We start from the raw sequence: 18,241 nt of genomic DNA, 5'->3' as shown, positions 1-18,241 counted from the left end.
TTCATATTCGGCTGGATGTCTCTGTTTCAGGTGTTGGAATAGGTTTGTGGTGCTGCTGCCTTTCACTGCGATAGGCTTTAGGCAAATGTTGCAGCGTGGTGTCTGTTGTTCCACATCTGTCGCAGCAAACCCATACCAGTTCCAAACAACAGATGACTTTATTCCTTTCTTGGGAACAAACTTCCCGCTCTCACCGGTAGCCATTTTGTCGCTTGCTGTTGCTGTTTAGTGTATGATGTTGTCGCTATGGGAAACGAACACTACGGAAACCCCGGGGAGCCAAAAATGTGCTATTACACAAAAACTCGATTTACTTATTTTTTAAATCGCCCGCAACAAAAAATTCGAATTAATTCATTCAATCGATTTTTCGCCCAGGCCTAGATGTAAATAATATCTACCCCCCAAAAAGGTAGAGGAAGAACAACAACAGGTAGTACAAAAACTGACTAAACCAAGAGATGTCTAACAAGGCTTCAACCTGCCGCTATACTGATAAAGTCAGGTTACTCACTGGTTAGAGTTAAGATTAAGAAAAAGCTTCTATCTTAATACTTGACCTGGGTGTCCTGCCTGTCACACAGAATGAAGCCAGGCTTGCATTTGTATACATTGAGAGTTGGAGTGCAAATTACTTGATATCCAGTAAGTACATTTACTCATGTATTACACGTAAGTACAAATTTGAGGTACTCGTACTGTCCTCGAGTGGTCTCTTTTCATGCCACTGTCTACTTCTACTCCACTACCACCTGAGAGGGAAATATTGTACTTTTACTTTTACTGTATTACAATTTTTTTTACAATTCCTTTTTTAGATTTTTGCATACAGAATAAACAGAACATTTAAAATATATTTAGTTATAAGTTGAACTACCCAAAAACATATAAAAGGATAGGAGACTTATAAATGAGATTGACAGAAAATGAATATGCCATGCTAATTGCAGCCCGTTCCTGTATTTGGTTGTGTTTCGTGGATTTGGAGCATGTTCCAGAATTTTGCTGTAATGTAACGTGTTGTCAAATTGGTTGTGCGTTGTGTCCATTTGCATGTCTTTTCTTATGTTGCAGTGCATGGAGCTCTCAGGACCACCACCACACATAAAACTGCGCAATCAACACAGGACACTACATCCGAACAGTGGAATAGTTACTTTGAGAGGAAACGTTAGTGTGTAAGCAAAGAAAGACAGAGAGAGTTGCTGCTCCTTTTAACGCACTGATAGATGAAGCTGTGAAGAGTGTGGCCATGTGTGATATGTACGGGAAGCCTTCTCATGGGAGATAGCACAAAGTCAAGCTAATTAACCCACCGTGTCCATCCACTTAATTTGTGAACTGCATAACCTTAACACCGTAGTATATGGACTGTACAAAAACTGACTTAAAGCTGCGTTATGCACACTTGCTCACTCACCTTAAATGTCAAAATCCAGCTGTAGCAATTTACTTATGACTGAGTATTGTCACTCTTCTCCTTTGTAAGGTTTTTTCAGAACTTCCATGGAAGTGAAATCATTAACATGCAGCATGCCAGTCATGGGTTTTGGTGTGTACTCACGTTTAGAGACATGGCTTTTGTATTGCTTTCCCTTTGCCCCTGTGTGTCTTTAGCACCCTCTACCAAGGCTCAAATTAGACTGTCACTGGAGAAACACTAGTGAAGTCAGAAGAAGTAAAGGCCAAAGAATGAAAAAACGGCCACAAGAAGTGCCTCGGCGATGCTAACCTTTAGCCAGACTCACACAAATTGACAAAAAGAGGAGGAGAGAAAAGAGCAGAATGTTCCATCTGGACGAGTAACCTTTTCTGCAGCTACCAGTCAGGCACTGGGACCATTGTGAATGAGTGTGTGTGTGTTACTGTGTGCAGGTATTTACTGTGTAAGTGTGTTTAAAGGTGTGAGATGCTTTTCCGCTAATCTTAGTGCGTGAATTTGTTTTTTTTCCAGCCCGAGTGGTTGCAATGAATCTGTGCCTTCACATGTGCACAGCTTTACTGGGAATGTGCATGTGAATATAATATAGTATGACTGTAGCATTATGCATGGAAGTATGCGCGGAGCCATCTTCGAGGCGAGAGCTGTATGCGTGCAGTGGGGTGTGTACATGCATATGTGTGTGCAGAGCAAAGACAGTGCAAGAGGCGGGCTGACATTTCCAACCAGCCTGTTTATGACTGGAGGCAACAGGCAGCCGCACAGCAACATCACTTCCTGGGTGGCCGGGGCCTCATTAGGGAGGAAAGGCTGACAGACTGAGAGAGAGCGACAGAGAGAGAATACAAGGAGAGAAAAGGATTCCATGTCAAGTGTTGATCTGTTTTGCCCTGTCGGTTCGGGCGATATTGTTCTTTACTTTCATACCAATAAGATACAATTACTTAGAGAGAGGGGACTTGAGGGATGGTGAGAAATAAAGGGAGACACAGGGAGATGTTGCCCCGAATGCCCCCAGATGTCGTTTGAAAGTGTGAAACTTGAGAGGGAACCATCTACCACTTTGCACAACGAGTGTGAGTTCACCTAGATGTAAGAGATCAATACTTCTTTTAAGTTAACAACGAATCAAATGTGTAATGCGAAAGGAATCTACAAACATTTAGCATCCGACTCTGCCACTTGCCTCGACTGCACTAGACATTTTAGCCTCTTTTAGTTTATTGTTTTGGTTTTGCAGCCCGTGCACTCCCATCAGCCTCACCTCCAGCAGCGGCAGCAGCAGCTGAAGAGCAGGTTACTCATTGAGCTGGTGAGGACCGAACCAGAGCTAAAAGGAGCGTTGGTACGTGGACAGAAACTCAACAAATGGCTGCTAATGTTGATCTGTGTCTAGTGGATGTGTAAATAAACACATTGGCTGTAGGTGCAAAAATGTCAGATTTTGCGTTATCAGTTCAATCTGCAAGTGGACAACGGAAACGCAAATAATGCAGCTTTAAGGTACAGAAGCAGTATAAAAGTATTGTAGTAGCCTATAGGTTAATCAAAATTATCAAAAGTAAAAGTACTCTATATGCAGAATGCTCATTTTCATTTTCATTTGTGCTGTATATATTCTATTATTGGAATATTATCACTGCTGCATGTAAACAGCATTTCAGTGTTGTAAATTGTCAAACTGGAGGATGCTTCATTTGCTTTATATAGGGTTGTAGAGTCTTACAGTATAGCAATATGCAGCAATATACTGATCATTTCTTTGTATCTATGGAATTTTATCTGTAGTTGGAGCAAACACATAGTACAAAATTACCTGTTTTGTGGCGGTATATTTAAGCAATAGCTCATGACAGGCCATGGTATACGCTTATTATATCAAAGTTAAGCGGCCTTGTTCCGCATTTGTGTCCACTAACAGCCATAATATCTCTTGTTTCAAGACCTGCGTCCGAGAGTTTTTGAACTGTAGTACTGCAGAGGCAGTGGTTTGTGTATCTTTGCTTTTTTCCTGCTTGCTTGTGTATTCTTGGAAACATTGTTGCCAGGTGATATTGTTGTTTAATTTATTTTAATTTAATCAGTTTAATTTAGCAGGGACAGTGCACATTAATAAGCACAGATGCAAATGTGCCAGAGTTAGCCAAAAGACTATTTTTCATCTGCAGTCCCTGATTGATAGGTGTGGTACTGATACTGTGCCTGCCTGGTGTTACTTTCTAACATTACTTTGTCGTGGAGTGATATGGATCTGTGCAAAGGAATCATAGCTGTTGCGTACGCTCATTATACCATTACTATGAACCAATCAGATTGCTTGATTTGAGCTACCCGTTTAATAAGTGATCAGTGTAAAGCTGCATGAAGTCCTAAGTCCACATACCTAAAAATTCTACTTCTGCTTCTATCAGTGCCTCTCTGTCATCTTGTGGTTAAGCTTTCCTCCAAGATTTTCAACAGCTCGTGTTCAGACTGAATTAATGCACATGAGTTGCAGTGACATCTCTGGGTTGATGGAGAGAGAAACCGCAGAGGGCAACTTCAGTCTCGCTTGAGTTTCTTTACCTTTCCTTCCTCTTCTCTCACTCTCTTTTCCCACCTTTTCCTGGAGTTTCTCAACAGTTCATATGAGATAACATGGATAACATGTTCTGTCTCTCCTCCTGTCTGCTGTGGCAGAGCAGAGGGGTTGGTGATGCACAGCTCCACGGCTCTGAGTGCCTTCACTATGAGAGCACTAAGCGGCTTACGCTGCTCTTATAAAAGACATACATATCTGAGAGCCATCTCACCAACATTTCAGCAACATGCTGTTAGAGTCTGACCTATATGGGGCTTTGAAGACCAGTGCTGATAGGGATGCATTAGGATGGTAGCTGAAATACTTTGAGCCAGCACTTTATGCTAATATTCAGCATTTTATGAGTGAACATATGAGTATTCAGTGTTTACTAGGGCATAAGAATATTATTCTTATCAGGGTGTAAACGCATTTTGTCTAAGGGTACTAGTATTTGACCAATGATAAGTATTTTGTTTATTTACAGTCTTATTAAGTAGTTAGAGCTCCACGCTCAAGGCAGTACGAGCTAGCTTTGTTCCTCGTGTGTTTACATGTTATACAATTTCAAGGCACCCTCATGATTTCAGTATGCTCTGAAATTAGTAGTTTGTTTTGCAGATGATCGTTACTAACTTTCCCATTGTATTGATGTGTTATTAGCATAATGGTAAGGAGAGACTAGTCAAACCTGGTAGCGTTTTTTCCCCAATTGGGAGCAAACCTATAAAAGCTGTAGTCAACACAGGGGTTTGGCTGCTACAAGCAGATTTGGCCTGGCATATTATGGTGGCTAATGTTGCCAAACTTTAAAAGAATGCCATGTAACTGACATTACTGAGTCCATTCTCTGACTTTTTAGCTCTTCTCTTCAAAATGAAAACAATTCAAAGAAGTAAACACCTCATTGTACCTCACCAAACATGCTATATGCTACAATATGTTTTCAAACTTTTCTCCACCGGCCTTTTGATCTGAGTGGCTGCACTATTCTTTCATTATCTCTCTTCTTTCTCTTCCTCTGTCCATCTTTGTGCCTCCATCTTTATTTTATTACCCATGTACAGGACCGAACATGTCAGAGCTATCTTTGACTTCACTTCCTATGCAGGGTTCGTGTTTTTCTGAAATGCCACTTTCCATTCCAAAAGCCCTCTTCCTCCTCTGCCTCCCTTTTAACTGCTGTCTTTTTACCCCCCTTTCTTGGCACCTCCCACATTCCTTTTCTCACGTTGTCATCTACCTCTCACGCGCTTTGTTCTTTCGCTCTGCTCTCTCACTAAAATGTCTTGCTTTCTCTCTGTTTGGTTTTTGCCACTCTGTTTTCATCTCTCCCTCTCTGGGGTGCAGTGCTCCCTGTATGCTAATACTCCTCCTATGCTAAGAAAGCAAGCTGCTTAACCATTCACATCAGGACTCAACACATGCACACATGCATAAACAAACACACGCACACACACTCACTCACTCAGACCACATTATTTTGCTTATGGAAGTGTGCATCCCTCCCACACCTCCTCTCCCATCCTGTAGCAAAGTGACACAGCTTCACCTCTTCTCATCCTGCTGAGGTTTGTCTCTTTTGTCTCTGTATTTGTTTTTGTTTTTTAATTATTGTTATTTACTTGAAGCCATTAGTACAAACAGAAAAAAACTTACCAAATGTGTTTTTCTTGTAATTGCATATTTTGTCAAACTGCAACTTTGCACTTTTATTGTCCTGTCAAACGCCTTATTTTCTATAAAATAACATGATTGCTGTGCAATCATGGTGATTTGTTTGTGCTAAACAGTGCACCCATGTCTTGGGGGTATATATATATCACATCAGGACTCATGCACACGCATATATATATATATATATATATATATATATATATATATCATATATGTATATGTGTGCATATATATATATATATATATATATATATATATATATATATATATATATATATATATATATATATATATATATATGACAGGTTAGGGGGGAGATGCCATCAACAAGCCCTTACGGCACAGAATCACTCAACATAAGGGCGACTGACCTACGATTGAAGATCATAACTAAGCTGGACCCCCAAGTACAACGACCAAGATTGCCAAGGCTAAGTGACAAAGTACCCTATGAAAGTCTGCTAGAGATGCTTGGCTATAAGATGAACACCACAAGCCACATAGAGCATTATCCCCTATGGAGGAGAAGGCTAGAGGCCAAGATCAAGGCAACACGAATTCAGCTCTCAGAGCTACAGAAAGGTGCAAGGAAGGGGCTACCTAAGAAATAAAACAAGCTGTCGATACCTGAGGCTCTGGAGACTGCCAAACAAAGACTCAGCGCTCTGGCTACCCGCCTAAAGAGATACACGGGAGAAGCAGAAGCCAGGAGAATAAACCAGATGTTCTCCACTGAACTATCCAAAGTGTACTCTCAATGAACTGGGTGGATCTAATAACACAAGATCAGATCCACCCAGGGCTGAGACTGAACAGTACTGGAAGAACATATGGGAGAAAGAGACATCCCACAACACCAATGCTCAGTGGCTAGTGGATCTAAGAACAGATCACAGCAATCTCCCAGAACAAGATCCAGTAACCATTACAACAGCAGACACCCAAGAAAGAGTGGCAGGTATGAAGAGCTGGACAGCACCAGGCCCTGACATGATCCAAATACTGGCTGAAGGAACTAACTGCACTCCATGAAAGCCTGGCAGCACAAATGAACCAACTGCTGATGGATGGGACCCACCCAGAATGGTTAACCCAAGGACGGACAGTCCTGATCATGAAGGATCCCCAGAAGGGAACAATCCCATCCAACTACCAGCCAATTACTTGCCAACTACCGGCCAATAACCTGCCTCTGCACAACATGGAAGCTGTCAGGCATCATAGCGGCTAAGATGAGTTGGCACATGGCTCAATACATGGACAGGACCCAGAAGGGAATGGGTAGTAAAACCAGGGGAGCCAAGCACCAGCTACTGGTTGATAGAGCAGTCACATACATGGATACTGGAATGCTTGGAAATGTACAAGATCAACAGGACACAACAGGACCTTCATCAAGAACTCAATGGGGTTATGGAAAACAAGTCTGGAAGCCAACTCAAGGCCAATTGCACAAGTCACCATCAAGTGCAGCATATACCAAGGTGATGCACTATCCCCGCTGCTGTTCTGCATAGGCCTGAACCCCCTCAGCCAGATCATCACAAAGACAGTCTACGGATACCGGTTCCGAAGTGGAACAACCATCAGTCACCTCCTCTACATGGTTGACATCAAGCTGTATGCCAGAAATGAGCGAGACATCAACTCACTGATCCACACTACCAGGATCTACAGCAACAACGGTGGAATGTCGTTCGGACTGGACAAGTGTGGTCGCATGGTATCAAAAAGAGGGAAGATGATCAGAACCGAGGGGACTACCAGAAGGCCACATTGCATATGTTCAGGACAATTACAAATACCTTGGGGTGCCGCAGGCTAACAGAAACCATGAGGAGGCAGCACACAGCCAAATACCTACAGAGAGTAAGGCAGGTCCTGAAAAGTCAGCTGAATGGGAAAAACAAGATCCGAGCCATCAACACATACGCCCTGCCAGTCATCAGATACCCCGCTGGTATAATAAACTGGCCCAAGGAGGAGACATCTGACATTAAGACAAGAAAGCTCCTCACAATGCATGGAGGGTTTCACCTAAAATCCAGCACCCTGAGACTGTACACCAAGCATAGCGAGGGAGGCAGAGGGCAAGTGAGTGTCAAGAACACTGTCCAGGATGATACGACAAAGATCCAAGAGTACATCAGGAAGATGGCCCAAAGATGAAGGGCTTAGTGAATACCTTAGGCAGCAGAAACCCGAGGGTGAGGACAGGGAAGACCCTTCATGGAGAGACAAGCCGCTGCAAGGCATGTACCACAGACAAATAGAAGTGGCTGACATTAAGAAGTGGCTGGACTAAAGGACAGCACAGAAGTACACCTCAACAAGCAGCACCCCAGGTGCTGACTGTGCAAGGATGCCCTTCTATTCCTTTTAGCTCAATATGAAAACCAACCTGTAGAAAGTTGAAAACTTGTCCATTACACGTGTCTGACTTTATAACTTTCTAAGTCACAATTTTTTGTGTATGATAATTCATTGTGAGTGGTTTCAGTTCAACCTGTAATTACCTCTGTTACCCATATTTAACACCTGCCATGTTTAGAGGGCTGTATGCCATCTTATCTCAGTTATTGTGTCTCCAGAGGAGGCATTTGTAATTTTCCCAACACTCAAAGTAATTATACCAAAAAAATCAACAATAAAGCCTTTTGCTTTGACAGATGGGTAAAGCTGTCAGAACAGACAGTTTTTTTTCAGACACCACCCTATCTAATCAGTGCAACCTGGCAACCAAAAAGTTGTTCACATCAAGGACATAAACAGTACAGCCCTCTACATCTACATGTATTTATTTAACAGCCAATTTTGTCCAAAGAGCCAAAGTGCCATACAAATGAGGTATAGTCCAAGCCACAGTAGATCAAGGAGAAGCCAGGTTATCTTTAAATACTCAAGTAAGAAAGAGAATGTAAGGCATAATGTACATAAGGTTTTCATACCGGTCCAGCTGGGAAGTAGACCTTTTTATTGCATAGACTACTTGTTGTTGTTTTATCATTCACTGGCAAGACACGGATAAATATATTACTTTGAAATCTAAATTTGACAATAGTAAAAAAAAAAAAAAACATGATGTTCACTGTAATGGATTATCCATTTCAAGCAAGTTTCAACTCTAGGGTCATTTTCAATGGATTCTGGATTAAACACACAAATATACTTACTTACATAATATTGCGGCAGTCAAGGCCTAATCATTTTTTTTTACACTTTGTTAATTACAGGCTATTATGCATTCACTCCACAAGGCTGGAATAGCCTTTAATCACACCCACACCCACGCAGAGAAAATCTCCCTACTCCCTCACGCCTTCAACACGGCAGAAGGAGGTAATCTATACCAGCTTGCCCTAACAGGCAAATCTGTTAGGGCAGTGACACAAATTAACACATGTTTGTGTTTGTGCAGAACAAGAAATATGAATGGCGGATCATTTAATTTTTGAAGTTGACAGCTTAATTTGATTTGCACCAGGAGGGAGGGAGGGAGGAAATAGAGAGGAAGAGGAGAGTAGACTTGATAGACAAGGGAGTGGAGATGGCAGATGAATGTTGAGTAAGACAGAAGGTGATGGATGGGTGAATGAATGGACGGATGAATAGGTGGAGAAAGAGAGATAGCTGTGTTTAAACACTCAGGTGTTGCTACATATTGGTGTTTGAAATATTAGCTGGTGCCTGGCAGAGAGGGGAGTCCATTCAGCATTTACCATAAAATATTTACTGTAATAGATAGCTCTGACTTACAGCCTGTCCCATGCTGAGTTAACCAGCACCTTCTGTGTGCGTTTTAACAGCCGGTAAGTAGAATGGAGGAACAGAGTTTTGATTTAGCTTCAGTTTGATCTTTTCTATCTTTACAAATTCTGTATTATTCATTTATTCCTGATGAGTTCCTCATCACCACCCTGCCACCAGTTTATTTCTTTGCCTACTGTCTGCTGCAAAGATTATAATGACAGTTGATGATGAAGATCTGGTTTAGTAAATACCCTCAACACACACTGACACACACACACACACACACACACACGCACACACACACACTTCCCACTCTCTGTAGGTGTGTGCTGGGGCCTTATCTGTCTCTCTCTTTCTCTGGTTGTGTTATTTAAATGGACGTTTAACTTCTGTGGCGTCGGTTTACTTACTGAAGATAAGTTATGCCTTTTAAATGCAAATGTGGACACTACCAAACACACGCGCACGCACAGCAGCTATCTTTGTAACTGAATTAGTTAGTGGATTGCAAAGGTAAAATGACTCAGACATTTTATCTTTTCGGTGTTTGCATGTGTGTCTTTGTGACAGCCCTCTAGACACATTTATAGGGAAGTCTCTGGGAATTGTCATTTGTCCTTTGCCCATATAGTTAATTAGTGTTTATTTGTCTTAGGTCAGAGGTGAGGGGTGCTATTGTCATCTCTCTTGTGGTTAGATAATTTAAACCTGCAATAACAGACCACCTTTGGTCACTTGGGGATAGAAAAACTAGCCATAAACACAACACTGACATATATCCCCTCATAAGTTGTTTGATGTAAATGTAATGCAATTTAATTCAAATCTATCAAATAGCTAAATTAGCATTACTTTGGAATTGTGTTACTAGGATTGGTTTCGTCCAATACTTACTCTACTTTAGCTGTATTTGGTCTTCACCAACTGGGCAATATCTGGCTTTTAAAGCTGAAAAAATCAACGTTTTTTATGTTAAAGCAACATTATGCAAGATTAGTTTTTTTGTGCGATTTAGCACATAGTGCCATAGCAGAGTGGCAATGACAGACATTATTCTTACTACAAGTCAGTGTAACTACCAAAACGGCTTTCATTTAAACAAAAATATTACATAATGTTGCTTAAACAATAAGCATGTATAATGTAAAATTGGTTACTTATGGTGATAAACCCACACAGAATTATCAACACAACTGTATTTCTCCTCAACTGTATTGAGTGTTTTAGCATCTTTCAACTCATTGCCCATCAAACTCGGTTCTTATCGACCTCATTTCCTGCAGCTATTTTACAACCAAGAAGCACTTTTAAACCCACTGTACACCCAGCACCACCAAACAGCAACTTGAAAAACTTAGCAACTAGTGGGTGAACACAATCAGAATCAGAATCAGAAATACTTTATTGATCCCCGAGGGGAAATTCTTTGAATGGAGCGTTTAGCAGCTAAACTGCCAGTTTATTATTTTTTCTTTGAAGTTGGTGAAGAGTAAAGCACAGCTAAAAAAGTATAATTAATACTGGACTTCTTCTCCATGTCTGCTGGATGTGTAAAAAGGCAACTGTTTAGCCGTAACAGGTTTGTAAGGTGATACTATGTCAATGTTGTGTTTTCACCTGTTCTGCTACACCCAAGTGTCATCAACAGCTTTATGGTGGATTAACTTGATAATGTTTGCCTCCGTCATCTCAAGCGATCTTTTACTCCTTTTGTTCCCATTTCATTGCTTCTTCTCCTAACAAAGTACACTGACCTCAGTGATAAAATTTATTTGATCTACTGTAACCACAGCATGTGCCAAAGAATGTAAAATCAGTTGCAGCCTTGTTCCTTACTATTTCCCTTTATGCTTTACAATGATCCTGGCATAATATTGTGTATTTGTAGCTTACAAAACATCATATTTTAATGTTATCAGTGGAGAGAATTTTTTCACAATACTATTTATTGTACCTAGACTAACATGATGATGACATATCAAGGTGTTAAAAAACAGTACACCGGTTGTGACATGATTTATTGGGGTGTGGCCAAAAGTGCAATGCAACTGTTTGTACAATCAAGCATTAAGTCACAGCTGTTTTTCTCAGTTTGGAGACAGTTAAAAGATAAAGGCTTTCAATTATGTGTTGCAATATGTCAGTGTAACTTCTGTTCTTGTACACCAAACACCATACAAACAGGGCACACCTGAAAAGGAGAACTTGCTCTGTGTTTGTCCCCAGTGCTGTCTAAATAAAGGTTGAATGATTGAATATCCTGTAGCTCCATATTCATTATTTCCAGTGAGAAATGCTTTGTGCCCCATCAGCATATTCCCCAGCTGGTTGCCCTCGGCGTGCAGTTGTCTTCGGCGTTGTTGTATGCAGGGAGCAGATATAGATGGAGCGCTGCTGAGACACTGTAAATATTTGGAGCTGCTTTTGCACCATTTGTTTTAAGCAGACAACCACAGCCTGTAGGGCAGGGAAGAGTGGGAGGAGCGTACTGTAGATTTTGAGGTTGTGGTGTGAGCATATGATCTTTTTTATTAAACATATATGAAGCAGTCATTGTGCTACTGGAAATTCCTTCTAGCCGATCAATACTTGTCATTATTATTTGTTTATATCTTTACAGTTTACAGTTTACAGCAGGTGTCATTGGGGAAAAAAGTCAAACTAATCTGTGCGAACAAATAATTATACTATTCCAGTCATTGAGATCAGTTTACTTACATCAGCCTGTGACAACAGTTCAACAGTTGTATAGTGTCTTCTGTAGCTTTTGGTGGAACTGTGTCTGAGAAAAAATTTAGTTTGGAGATGACACATTTTTAACATTACAAATTTGGGCCGTGGATTTTCACCAGGGGTGGAGAGAGTTTTTGGATCTAGGCTCATATTAGGACAGAAAATCAGGATACCTCAGCCTCCATTTTGACCATTTTTATTTAAAGCTGTTTCTTGCAAGTCCTGAAACCTTAGGACATATTAAAGCAGCTCTAATCAATATTTTTATCATGACAATGTATAAAAGTGTGACATGTAAAAGTGATGAACCTACACAGAATTATCACCTGACTTGTTTATTGAGCTACACTAGTCCTTCTTTATCCTCCACTCTCACTTCCCTTTCATTTAGCTTCCTGAATTCTGCACTTTCTTTTTATTTCACTGACTGTAATAAGCCACACCTGCACTTTACCTGCTTCCCTTGTTCCTCCACTGTTCTTTCTTATTCTGTCTTTCTTGACATCAAAAATCTAAAGGACAGATGGAGGAGAGAGAGAACAGAGAGAGGATTATGGTATACAGACCATAACTGTGAAAAATAAATGTGTGCAGAGAAAGAAGTATAAAAAAAAATCTTTCTTTTCACCTAGCGTTCTCCCTCTGGTTCAACAGAGATAGTGGGGATAAAAGTTGGATTCCTGGATCAGGGTTCACCTTAATATTGTCATTCCAGCGAGCTTAGAGGTCGGGCAACTGAAACACAGTCTTAGTGATCCTGGACGGTGTTTTTAAGCCAACGTTAGACACATCTGGTCTATCCTACACGGGAGGAAAATGGAGTATATGATCTCATATGGTCTGAAAGACTGATAAATCTCATCATTTACAGCACGTCGCCAAAGACTTTTAACCTCACTGTGAATGTCATTCACCGCTGAGGATACTGAAGTGACATGTTCAGATATTATAGTTCATGCCGTGAAAGTTGATAATCAAGTGTTTTACTTTATACTTGACTTTAATTGTTGTCTATTTTTTCTTTTCTTTTCTGAATTTCATAATAAAAAACTGCTCTACAAATTAATGTTTTGTAGAGATAGAACTTTTCATGTCACATAAGTCTTGTCATTCAAATGCAAATCAGTTGTTTACATTGCGAAATAAGAAAGAAAGCAAAACATAAAACAACATACCATTGTATTATACAAGAAAGTACATTGACGTGTATGCACAAGCTCACTAGCTAAATCTTACTGCAGTCAAGTGTTTTTCCCTCTCCTTTGCTTTCCTTCACTTTGTCAACCCTCATCCCAATCGTCTGCTTGTCGTCTCTGTTTATGTTATACCACAGCTCCAGTCCTCATTCAGGTCTGCCTGACACATTATATACTATGTAGCATCACAAAAGCCCACTCTTTGCTTTTATTAGCTTGTTTTGTCACCTGCCTAGGATGACACTCATAATAATCATAACTATGAAAAGATGAAAGTATAAAATGTCTGTGTTTGTACTGTACCATTATGCGGTGGCCTTCGTTATGGTGCCAACAAAAACATGAATGCATTTGATATTACATATCAGTATATCAGAGGCCCAGGTAAAGTGCTTCAATGGGATGTTAGTCTGAGGCAATATCTTATCACCCAGAGCAGCTTCCCTACCACATCTACTCACTGTTACAAACCAAGCAACACTAAAACTGTAACCAATCTATTATATAGTGCTGCATTACCAAGGCTAAGAGCAGTAGCCATGGACTGTATGTGAGTGCAAGTCAGTTCTGCTGTTTCTCTTTTGTTAAGCAATTCCAACCTGCAGCCACTGCTGCTGTGCTGCCTTATACACCTGTGTCCATCCATTTGTTTCATGTAAGGACTGAGTGTCCTCGCAAGGATATAGAAGATGACAGAATTATCCAAACTGTGACCATTGTGTTAGTGCAGTATGTCATTGATTTGTTGGTTTAGGAAACAGCAGTTTTAGTGTTAAGATCAGAAGACTAAACTAGATTTAAAAAAGATTGAGGGTTAAGGAATGTGCATGAAAAATAATCAGCGGTAACTCAAATAGTCCACATCAAACATGCTTGTGTTTTCTTTGCATCCACATCTGTGTATGCACATTAGTGGCTCTCGTATCACGTGTCTGCATTAGCACAAGTACCCTTGTGTGTGTGTGTGTGTGTGTGTGTGTGTGTGTGTGTGTGCGTGTGTGTGCGCGTGTGAGGGAGGGAGAGCCCTGCACCGCTGACCCACCACTGTTGCCGTACTAATCATTCTTCCTGCCTCGCGCTTTGTGATTGCCAGGCCATCCCTGCATTGCAGCTAAATTGAATCAATTAAAATCTTTCTTGTAGATGGCTGCTGTTGCTTCCACAAGATTAGGCTTTGATCAAGAAACACACAAATAAATAAATAAGCCAGTGGAATGGGAATAGAAAAGGATTGAACTCAATTAAACAGTCAGCGGAGGAACTCGCCTTCCTGCGGTTGTTGGTGGGAGAATGTTGATGCAAATGTACTGTATACGCGGGGGAGTCTGTACATGAACTGTCTGAGGCAGTCCATGTTTGCGAGCTTTCAGCGGTGGATATGTGTGAAGCAAATGTGTATGTGTGAGCGAGAGAGGGAGAGTGCAGCAGGATGCTACTTGTGAACTGATGGCATCACGACAGAATATATTAACAAACCTTTTTGCGTGTATGTGTGTATCTTATATATCCTATATAGGTCTGTCATCACTTTTCCAAAAAAAACATTTCAGCAGTTATATACTTAATATTTAGTACCCTTCAGAGCACTTTGTAAGACATTATCGAGTCACGGGTAACTTGTATCTTGCATGAATACATCTCCTATCAGTGATTGTGTAAAATGCAATAGAAATGCCTAAGAACTTCTGCCGCTATTGTAATGAAAAATGTATGTAGAATGGGTTTAGCATACACTCATTATGGCTCACCATACACTGCAAGTTTATATGAATCTTTTACACATAATAGGTTAGTCCTACATATGGGGACAATATTGGCTTTTTATTAGCAACGCTAAGAGCCTGCAGCTATGCTAGCTGCTCTGTGAGGCTATGTTTAGACACAACAGTGCCTTCAGCTAAAAACTTACATTACCATGCAAATATGCTTACAAAGAGAAGTGTAACACGCTTATGTGAGAGCAGGTGTAATGTTTACAGTGCTCAATGTCTTAGTTTAGAATATCAGCATACTGAAACGTTTTCTTGCAGAAAGTGCAGCAGAGACTTGTCGGGATTATCATTACTTTTGCAGTATTTAGTCATAAACGATTGAACAAGATGAAAGGCGAAGGGGTTATGCAAGTGACTAAAATTCATGTTGTAACTAGGGAACATTGACATCTGTACCAAATATCATAGCAGTCCATCCAGTAGTTGTAGATATTACAGTGTAGATGTGGTGGGCCGAGTGACTGACATTGCCGTCCTCAGTCACCGCTAAAAATCATACCTGGTTTAGTCTGTCTGCCTCTGATATGAAGGATATTATGCAGCTTGATCAATCACATATTCATTTTATATTTGATACATGTGGTGGCACAATGGGAGGCCTTAATCTGAACTGATTTAAATGACACATTCTGGATGATAATGTATATCACTGTAAATTCTCCAATGGAGGTCTTTATTTACTTCAACTATAGATACCAGGGCTTTATTTGAAACTATACTTAAGACATTTCTTTTGTCTGCTCCGGTTTTAATTTTCAATGCAAACACTTCCTCCACATTTACTTGTTGTCTTGATACATTCAGGATAGTGTAAATGTCCATAGCACTAATTCCATCAGTGTAACTCAAAGTCACGTCATACTCACCATTCTGATGCAGGGAGTTCTACTGTGCATTTTCTTTTTGTTGTTTTCATTCACTTGCTGCTTTCAGTGCCACTGAACAATTTCACTTCAAGCAGCCAAAATGGCATATTCTCTCCCTGTCCTGCAGGTATGGGTTGAGTTTTACTGACAGTAGCTTAGCAGTGAACCAAGGAACCGCAATGTTGAAGGGGTTGGAATTAGTGTTGCGGACATAACTGGGTTTGATTTTAATGCTGAGGAATTTACAGTATATACTGTTTTCACCTAAAATATATGGACTAGTCCACAGTATTCATTAACAGCGCAGGTATGACATTATTCCTTTCTGCAGTCTATTACAGGCGCACATACCTCCTCAGAGGCATTACTGCAGATGTCCCTGTACATGTGGCCTGAATGAATCCCTGTGAAAAAGGAACTGTAGTGTTGACTGACACTGGGTAATAAGCACTCCATTTAGCCACAGAATGGGACGATGGTGAGAATAAAAAACATAAAACAGGATGGGAGGAAATGTGGAGTGGAGTGGCGAAGTCCATGGGTGGTGTTGATGTGCGTGCGGGACTCCCTAAACACCTGCATCAGGTGAAGCAGCTTTTAACATGAAAATCAGAGGGAGAGGGAGGTGGTGGGGGGGGTTGTTGGACATGAAATTGCTCTAAAAGACCAGAGCTCTCCTGTGGGTATGCTATGCGGTAGATAGAGGTGTGGCTAAAGATGATGCTGGGAGGGAGAGGAAGGGGTTTTGCTGTAAAGCAAGTTGGTTTTCTGTGGCTATATAGGCCCTCTTAAGGACTTAATGTAATGTTTGCTAATGTATTATCAGCCCTAAAAATGATTACTTATTGAATTTCTATGTTGCATTACTTGCATTACTATGTTTATTCCTGTTTATTACAACTTGGGACTTTTTTTTGTAGTTCAGGTCCTATTGGTGATAATAGTAACACACAGGCTTTCCAGACTTGTTTGAATGAGGAAACTAAGATGAACAGTAAAATTATTACCTAAATGTCGCAGTTTGATTAGGTTTAGGCACCAAAACTAGTTGGTTAGGTTTTATAAAAACATTGTGGTTTGGGTTGAAATATCTACCTTACTTAACTCATGTAACTTAAGTAACGTTACTAACGTTACTAACCTTACTTACGTAACTTACGATTGTTGGTTACTAATTTACTTACTAATATGTAAAACAATCAGTGTTGAATTTTTGTTTTACACGGGAAACAAACACAAATCTCCTGGGTGGCGGTCCCTTCCTTTTTTTTGTTTAGACCTTGTTAAGCCCACCCATACACCCCAACCACCTACTTACTAAGACATTTCTGTTGTTTATTACAACTTAGACAAAGGGTCTTGACCTAGCGTCCCTGTGCGATGGCTTAGGAGTGAGAACGCGTTGGTTGTGTTCCCAGATCTCAGCAATTATGTCCTGTCCATGTCCCTGTCACTGATGATGTGGCCCATGTATTGTATGTTGCACTTTCGGTTACATTTTGAGACCACTTCTGTTATACACTCCGACCTTTATCAGAAGCATAAAATACCTTAATTTGAAACTGAGTTTTATTCAGGGTGGATTGTAATAATAAATGGCATTGATTTAGTTTATGTGATAGTTAGTTGCAGAGTTGGGAAAAGTATGGCTTAAACTGGTCATTGAAGAATCTTTGGCTCTGAAAACAAAAACGGTTTGTTCAGGCCAATTGTAAGGATTTTGAAAGTTATTCATTTTCTAAAGTACTTAAAAAAATTCTTTGCTTTGAGAAAACAAATCCATGTTACGCTGAGCAAACAAAGAGCTGTTATCATGACTCACATGACTCATTATCTCACTGTAAGCTCTATTTAGGGCTGGATAGTAGATTTAGATATGCCTCTCTCCAAAATGAGTCTGTCTGTGTTATATTTAGTGTATCCACTCTTCAAGTGGCTCTGCAGGGTAATAACTCTTGCTTTATTGCAGCAAATTATTAAACAGCCAGGCTTGTTGGGTTTCCTTATACTACTGAGAAATATGCCTTGTTATCTACTGGCAGTTATGCTCAGATGGTCCAAAAGTAGATTTTTGTTTATTTTATTTTAATCAAGGAGATCAAAAAGAAAAGAAAATAGTTGTGTCCCTGGTGGTCTTCACTTTTCATTTTATGCAGGGTAATTAACTGCAAATCTCTGAATGTAAAGACTTTTCCTATTATGAGAAAAACTAAAGTTCTTTAAAAAATGTCACACATGTATGTACG

At 40.3% G+C, this 18,241-nt stretch overlaps 1 protein-coding gene across 1 annotated transcript in view; it reads left to right on the top strand.

Annotated features, from left to right (window-relative positions):
• nlgn1 (neuroligin 1) overlaps window positions 1-18,241 on the top strand; it is a 342,294-nt gene that overhangs the window by 314,027 nt on the left and 10,026 nt on the right. The window lies entirely within an intron of this gene.

This window comes from Micropterus dolomieu, linkage group LG05, assembly GCF_021292245.1.
Source record: "Micropterus dolomieu isolate WLL.071019.BEF.003 ecotype Adirondacks linkage group LG05, ASM2129224v1, whole genome shotgun sequence".
Taxonomy (NCBI): Eukaryota; Metazoa; Chordata; class Actinopteri; order Centrarchiformes; family Centrarchidae; genus Micropterus; species Micropterus dolomieu.
The sequence above is the reverse complement of the archived record's forward strand: the minus strand, read 5'-3'. Positions and strand labels throughout refer to the sequence as shown.